Raw genomic sequence first — 8345 nt, 5'->3', positions numbered from 1 at the left:
CTGGAGCCACCACCATTTCTTGGGTGCGGCCTCATGATTTGTGTACAAAACAGTGGGTCTCGGGCCAAAAGGTGTTGATGGTAAGCTGGAGCCTGTCTTGGAAAACATGGCTGCCAGCTAGACACAGGGAATTGTCTGTGGGCATTGGACTCACAGGAAGAGTCTCAAGCTTTGAGACGGAGGAAAAGGAAAGCTTCTCACCAAGCCACAGTGACCACAGCAAGTACAATGGGGAACCGAAGGTTGGCCATGGCCCACCCAGCAGCAGACCAAGGAGAAGCACAAACACAAAGTTGCAAGAGAGTCCATGTGGGAAGATGAGAAGTCAAGGTCATCCTTAGCTGTGTAGTAATTTGAGGCCAGTCTGGGTTACACAAGACGCTATCAAAGGGAGAAGGAGAGGAGAGAAGGGAAGGAAGGAAGCGATGGGCAGAGAGAGAAGGGGAGCAAAGCAATCTTTTTTCATGGCATGGGTGAAATAAGCAAGAACACAAAGGATAAACATGCCTATGATGTCACTCAGTTTTCAAAAACAAACACCAAACTGCTGGAAGAGGCAAACATAGTTACCAAGGGATCACTTCGGTGGGTGCCCCTGGAAAAGGAACCTAAGGAGCCAGTACAAAGCTCCATTTGGATAGGGGGATAATCTCTGGTGTGCTTAGCACAGAGTGCCAAGCACAGCTAACAGTGATGAAATGCACAATTCAAAGTCTGTGGAGAGAAGAGTTTCAGAAATTTGATTTGTGTGTGTGTGTGTGTGTGTGTGTGTGTGTGTGTGTGTGTGTGTGCGTGCGCGCTCTGGATGTGGTTGCAGTGCCAACATGTGAGTGTGCATGTGGAAAACAGAGCGGGGTATCTGGTTGCTTCCAACACTGCTCACCAGCCTCTTGCCCTGAGACAGGGTCTCCCACTGAACATGAAGCTGGCTGTTCTAGCAAGGCTGGCTGGACGGTGAGCTCTTGAGATCTGTCTGCCTCCTGTCTGTTCTGGGATCACAACGGTGAACTCTTGAGATCTGTCTGCCTCTGCCTCCTGTCTGTGCTGGGATCACAACGGTGAGGTCTTGAGATCTGTCTGTCTCTGCCTCCTGTCTATGCTGGGATCACAGGCACACACACAGCCATGCACAGCTTTTTAAACAGGCACTGGGGTTTTGAACTGAGGTCCTCATCGTGCAAAGCACATGCTCTTTCTGACTGAGCATTTTCTGAGCCCTAGAAGAGGGGGTTGCAGATGTCATCGCGACAAAGAAGTGACCTATTTGCCGTGATAGACATGCTAATACACCTGACATGATCATTCTATAAGACTTTGTATCATACCCCCACTTATGGGGTTAATATCAGTTAATTAAATAATTGTCAGTTAATTGAAAAAGAAAACAAAATGAAAAAGGAGGTGAGGAAGAAGAAGAGAGAAAATAAACACTGAACAAACGAAAGTCCAACATGAGAGTTATTAACAGCAGGGACAGAGGTGAGGCCCACTGGCTGCTGCAAAACCCACCTTCATCCCCAGGGCCCATGTATTTTTCCTCTCTACTCAAGCCATTCACATTTAGCCACAACTGTCAGTCAGCTCTACCCAGGACAGTTGAGTTTCTCTGCCAGTTGTAGCAAAGAATCCTAAGACAACATCCTTGACTCAAACGGGGAAGTTCAGGGGAGAACCATGACCTTGTTTAAGAGCCAAGATAACAAGTTTGCTCTTAGACACATGCAAGATGCCCAAGGGGTGGATAAGCCTGCACAGCTTCTCAGAGCTCACAGAAGAATCTGTGACGTCAGAGGGAATTCACTCTTGGGGAGCGGGATGCTGGTGCTTCACACTGAACAAGAGCATAAACGGTCTCTCTCATACTGCATAGGATCTACAGACCCCAAACTAACAGGAGAGCATCTAACTCTAACAAACTAACAGTTTAGTAAGCATCTCCTGTAAGTACCAGACAACATATCAGAATGGTACCCCAAAGTCTCAGGCAGTATTTGGGATGGCTGTCCCTAAAACCTCCCATTGCTTGTCAGGATTTGGGGATTTATTAGGTGAATCTTTTTTCTCCCAGTAATCTTATTGATTAGGTGGAGTTGATATATAAAACATGGTTCAATTTCTGAACCCATCAGTATCGTTACTCCTTTCTTGTTTTTAAATTTGAACTAGGGCTATGGTTCAATGGTTAAGAGCACTTGTTGCCCTTACAGAGGACCTGGATTTGATCCCAGCACACACAGTACAACTGTCTGTAACTCCAGTTCCAAGGGACTCAGCACCTTCTTCTGACTTCTGTAGGAAGCAGGCATACACATGGTGCACATACATACATGCAGGCAACACATTCATACACATAAAATAATAAAAATAAACAACCTAAAGCATTCTAATTGACTTTCTGAAGTATATATGAAATTAATAGTATGCTTACATGATATATATGATAGATAGATAGATAGATAGATAGATAGATAGATAGATAGATAGACAAATAAGATGAGCATGCCCACGGCCTCCTCATCTACAGAAAGACATTCAACACAATCTTGGGGACCCTTTTATTCTCATTTTTGTATCTTCCAATAAAGTCAACCACTACCCTAAGTTATCTACTTGGTAGCCCCCTGAACTTTTCTTATTGTTCATTTTTCAATCTGCATGTTGCAGACATACAGTTCAGGAAGGAATTAATACTACGTGTAGTTATGTGTGAGCCACAGTCGGCACAGGGGCAACCACTGAACAGGTTGAAGCCTTTGTTCCCTGCAGTGTGGAAGAGCTCTTCTGCCTCCGTCATGTCTGGCTCCGCACCCCCACTCCAGAAATTACAGCTCGACAGTCCCCAAGTCACTTTTGGTCTTATCATCATCATACCCGTCCTTATATGTTCTAAAAGGTATGTACACACAGCGGCTTAGAGTATGTTCTCCACGCCAGTACACTGTAACCAAACTGGAGGCATAAGCCATGGAAGTCTGGAGGTCCAGTCTTCCTTTTCCTGAGGCCCGTTGCCATGACAACTGATGTCTTCTTCCCTCTGCGTCCTCAGATGCCCTCTTCCCTGGTGCCAACATGCCAGTGTTCCACTCTTCTTAGAAGGACACTCATCATATCGGATAAAGACCCAGTCTGTGGCCTCATTTAACCTTCATCATCTCTTTAAAAACTAACTCCAAATACAACACAGTCACACGGAGGGGCAGTGCATCAAAAAATAAACAGAAGCAACAGCTCGGTCCCACATACACATACACACACACACATGGTCACACACACACACACGGTTACACACACACTCTTGAGCTGAGCCAATTTTGATATGTCTGATGATGGCTGGACACGCCCCTAAAGTGACTCTTCTGAACTTTATCCACTTCTGTGCCATACTATCTATTTTGTTTTTTTTAGAATGTTACTTCACTGTTTTTTTTATCACTTCTTAATAACATACTTAAAAGAATAGATTTAATTGTGTGTTCCTTCTCTTTTCATCCATCCCTTTAGACGTTTGCACCCTTTATAAATCTCTAGTGACACTCTGGACATTACAAAAATCCCCACAGGCTCAGGTCAGTGCAAAGCCGAGCCAGGCTTTCCAGTTCCTGCTCATTACAGACATCAGCGCTGTTTGGGGCAATGCAGCTTCCTTCTGTTTGTGGCTACCTGGGGAACCATGCTATGGCCCCACAGGCTCGGTCTCCGTTTAAATCAGCCAGCCTTTCCATTCCTCTACTCTGTGCCCTTTTCCTTTCTCTCGGGCACGCCTCGCCGGCCCTGCCTTCTTCGTGCAATTTTCAGACTGTCCATCAATGGCCATTTCCTGTGTCGAGCTCTTGGCATCTGCCAACCGGTACCCTTACATTGTCCTCGCTGATTCTCAGAGTCAGAATTCTAGGCTGGCAGCGTTTTCTTCCCAGAACAGGGCGAATCTTCCTCCTGAAAAGGGAATAATTTGTGTCGCTTCTTTGGCTGTGTCAATTTACCAGGAAACTGGGGGGTGGGGTGGGTGCTATCTTTCTGTAAGGATGTTGATAGGTCAAGTCCTAGGGTTAAGACAGGACAAGGATTCTTAACTCTTCCCTTGTCCTCCTGTCTCTGGGTGAGCAATGACTCCATCCTCTGGAACCCTGCACCGTCCTAATGTGGCTGTTCCCACTGCGCCTCAGGACCGGCTTTGGCTCTGCAACCCAGCCCCTTCCTTGGAGTGAGCCATCTTCTGTTTTTGTTCAACATATCTAGGTGTCTGCAGTAGCAGAGCCCTGGGGGATTTTGCCAGCACAAACCTGTCTCCAGAAGCACAATACCTGACTGCTGTGTTCCTTCCCAGTAGGTTAAATTTATTTCTAAGAACCGAAGAATGGCTGGACATTGGGAATCACGTCAGCACCATTCCATACACTTCAGAGAACTAGTACTTGAATAATCATAAAGTAACATTAATTTTGAGAATCAAGATATTCAGATGGTGGAGAATAATGTCACTTGAATGCATGTCCGTATGCACCAAATGGTCGGGACGGATACACACAGGAATGGTCATCTGTGCCGTTGGTGACAGGGTGACAGGGGTTTCTGCATTCCCCATTGTACTGTCACATGTCCCCCAAAATTTCTGCAGGCACAGAGTTATTACAGAAAGCACCGGGAAACAGCAGTGTGGTGATGAACTCCACAGCATGGTCAAGCAGAGCAATCTCGCCGTGGACTGCAGGGTCTCAAAGTTACTGGTGAAAGATCCCAAGACTGTTGACGAGGTCCTACAGCTGTTCGTAAGAGTTCAGCACCATCAGTGGGTCTCATCATGGTCTGCAGGGTCTCACACCCATCTGCAGGGTGCTCCGGCCCCCTGACATAGATCACTGCCATGTACAGGGTCTCAAGGCTGTCGGCAGGGGCCCATCAGCATCTGTCAATTTTCTTATCTTCCGTCTCTCCAATCCACCATTGAATTTGGGACTGTACTGATTGTGATTTGCTGTTACTCTTCTTTAGTTATCAATATGTGCTAGTTATCCATACATACTTAGTTATCAATATACGCTAGCTCAGTCTTCAAATCAGACTTGTATAAGGAGAGACTAACCTTATCATCCTTTACATTTATTTTATTCATTTTATAGCTCAGTGAAAAACATATTCCGTAATTTAAAAAAAAAAAAAAAGATCAGTGGAGAAGAAGGTGATTAGCCAGAAAACAATGGCCCTGAACAAAGACAGCAAAAAGAAAGCTGGAAAGGAACTCTGTCACAAAGCCATGTGAGCTTGTGACAATAACTAACGAGGCTTCCTGAAGATCAAAATGTAGCTAAACCTTGAGGTTCACGCCTATAGTTCCAGCATTTGCTGAGACAAGAGGATTGCTGGGATCTCAGAGCCAACCTGGGCTACAGAGTGAGTTCCGAGACAGCCTGGACACTGTCTCCAATGATAATGGCAATAATAGTAAACTCTAAAGACTTTCCCCTGGAGGTAAGGGAGAGTCTGGGAGGAAAGAAGATCAGGGACATGGGAGGCACTGGGAAAGACAGCTTGAGCCACAGAGACGGGCTAAAGACGGAGTAAGAGAGGAGAGACCATGACATCACCCATCTAGTAAGTTACCCTACTAGACAGGTAATGATATTCATATAGGGCTATGAGAGACTCAGGCTGTATATCTAACACAGGGCCTGCCCGCTCTTCAGAAGGACGTGGGATCTAGAGGGTGGTGGCCTGGGAATCTTCTGCCACATCTCATCCTGCGTTTCAGGCGCCTTCACCTGTTATGTGTTTGGCCACCCAACTGGTATTCAATAAGAGTGCACACAGAGGACCAGTGTCTCCTCAGAAGCCTGAGGGCTGGAGCTGATGTATGGAATTTACCCTTCCTGGTCCTGCTACCTTCAATACACCATAAACTTCCTGTCTTCATGTTCTCACAGCTGCCCCCAACAAATTGCCCCCGTCTCCTTAACCTGGGACCCCACCCCTACCCCATACTGAGATGAAGCCCTTTGTCTATGGTAACCTAACATTTTTCCTTTCTTTCATTTGCCTAATTTTCAGTAAACCACAAGAAACATTACAACACAAAGTAAAGCCCAGGGCACTAAAGTAAAAAGGCTTCACAACACCGTCTTGAAATATAAACAGAATACACGAGTTCCTCTGTCCCCCCCAAAACCACCCTGAAAGCACAGCCCACCCTTTAGATTTCCTTCTGCGTTGTTTTCCTCAGGCAGAGTCTTCCCAATAAGATCAGATGACATTCGTAGGGACTTCCCTTGTGGATTAAAATCTCCATCTGTTCTACTTTCATTTCTCTCTGTCATAAATTCCCTGACAAATACAGTTTAGGGGTGCGTGGTCTATTCCCGCTTCCAGCTCCAGAAACAGGCCATCACTGTGAGGAAGCCAGGGCAGGAACGTGCAGCCGAGAGTCCCATCCCAGCCAGTCAGGAGCAGAGAGAAGCTAACTACGCGAACTTAGTCCCTTGCTTGCTTGTTTGGCTCAGTTTCTCCGCGCATATGGCTCAGGATCCCCTGACTAGAGAATGGTAACACCCACAGTGATCTGCCCTTTCCACGGAAACTAACCTAACTAGAGTAATCCGCAGGCCGACCCAATGTAGACGCTCCCTCGCTCCCAGGTGATTCTAGTTTGTGTGAGGTTGATGTGGCTATCGCCATTCTAACGCACCAAATAGACTTCATGACTCCCCAGCTGTGCCGACGCTGGCCCCGATACCTGATGGGTATCTTCTCCAGCATGATAGGATGCCTCGAGGTGTAAAGGGAGAACAAAGATGCCTTAGAGCCTGTGTGAGAGTTCAGATTTTAAAGCAAAGTGTTCCTGTTTAACCAGTTTGCCAAGAGGTTAGTGTCCTGGTCACTGGGGACTGTGGTAAAGATTTCACACCGCTCTTCTGAGCAGTGCCCAGGCTCCTGCCAGTACCACAGTCCAACAGTCATGTGCTCAATGCTCTCCTATTTAGCTTTTAAGTTTCCCCATGATTGGTTTACACCTGTTACTCATGTCAAAACAGAATGCAGCAATATAAACAGAAGGATCACTGAGGAGTGTCGTGAAAGCCACATTCCCTTCAGTGTGGGGTCATACTCTGGGAGACACTGGCATGGAATATATGCTCTGCATTCTTAGGAGAGTGTCTGCAGGGACCTTCAGAAGATACGAGTTGATTGCTGTCAACATCGTCCACTTCTTGGCCATGGTCCCATCCCATTTCTTCCCACTGGAGAGGGTAAATCAGAGCATACTCACCAGTGGCCCTTATAAACTGGAAGAGCCGAATGGTATGACCAGCACTGTGGTTTCTAATCATGTCAGGAAATCAAGGACGGGGTCTACCATCTTTAAAACTCAGCCTCACAGTGAGTCCATGGCTAACACGATGCTGGTGCATGCAACCATGCAACAGTCACGTTACATGCACACACAGCACTTTCACATGCCAGAGGTCCTGATGAGAATGAGTGCTGGGCTCATCGCCTCCCTGTCCCTCCAGATCTCCTGCTTCCTTTCTCTAACGAAGGTCTAATTATCGCCTATTTGCAGATCGAACAACTGAGGCACAAAGGTTAACCAGCTGACTTCAATTTCCTGTGTGTTAACTCAGCCGCATTCAGTGTAGACTCCTGGAGCCCTGCAGATACCAGGCTACCTCGACTACAAAGGAAAAAAGTGCACAAAAATCAATTTTATTATGAAGATGAATAAATCATTATTTCCCGTGAAAGCCTTCTGTCCTGAAAGTTAATCAAATGGACTAATATTTAATTAGCCAGAGGTATCATAAACTAAACAGACGCACTCAGCAAGCCCAGGATGTTACAAGCCAAACCTGAGGCAACCATGTGTTTCATGGAGACAGCATTGCTATCTCTGTACTTGTGTTTTCTACCCGGGAGTGTCATGCTCTAGTGCGCTCCATAACACTGTGTCGGCTGCCTGCATGTGTTACCTACAGGACAGTAATTTCTGCGCTGTCCTTGACCAGGTCTGAAAGAGGAAAAGATATTTCCATGAGCAAGCCGAGAGTCATGTATGCAAACGACGCACATAAAGAATCTTACAGGCTACCATAGTTAAAATTTATCCAAGTTACTTTACGTGGATTTTATAGATTAGAAACACTCCTTACATTTTAGTAACTAGAGGAAGTGCACCATGTGTAAATTCCTTGAGGTATTACTTTATAGCTTATAAAAAGTAAGATGTACCGAGGCAAAGTGGGTAACGAAAACAAGGAATACAGAAGACCTCTGCCCCCAGCCATGGCGAGCATGTATGAGGACCGTCCTCCCAGGGCGTCACTAAGCGCGAAAACTTAGTGATGGTGGCCAAGGCA

The sequence above is a fragment of the Microtus oregoni genome, unplaced genomic scaffold, assembly GCF_018167655.1.
Source record: "Microtus oregoni isolate MIOR12 unplaced genomic scaffold, Mior012 000024F_ref0000369, whole genome shotgun sequence".
NCBI lineage: Eukaryota > Metazoa > Chordata > Mammalia > Rodentia > Cricetidae > Microtus > Microtus oregoni.
The sequence above is the reverse complement of the archived record's forward strand: the minus strand, read 5'-3'. Positions refer to the sequence as shown.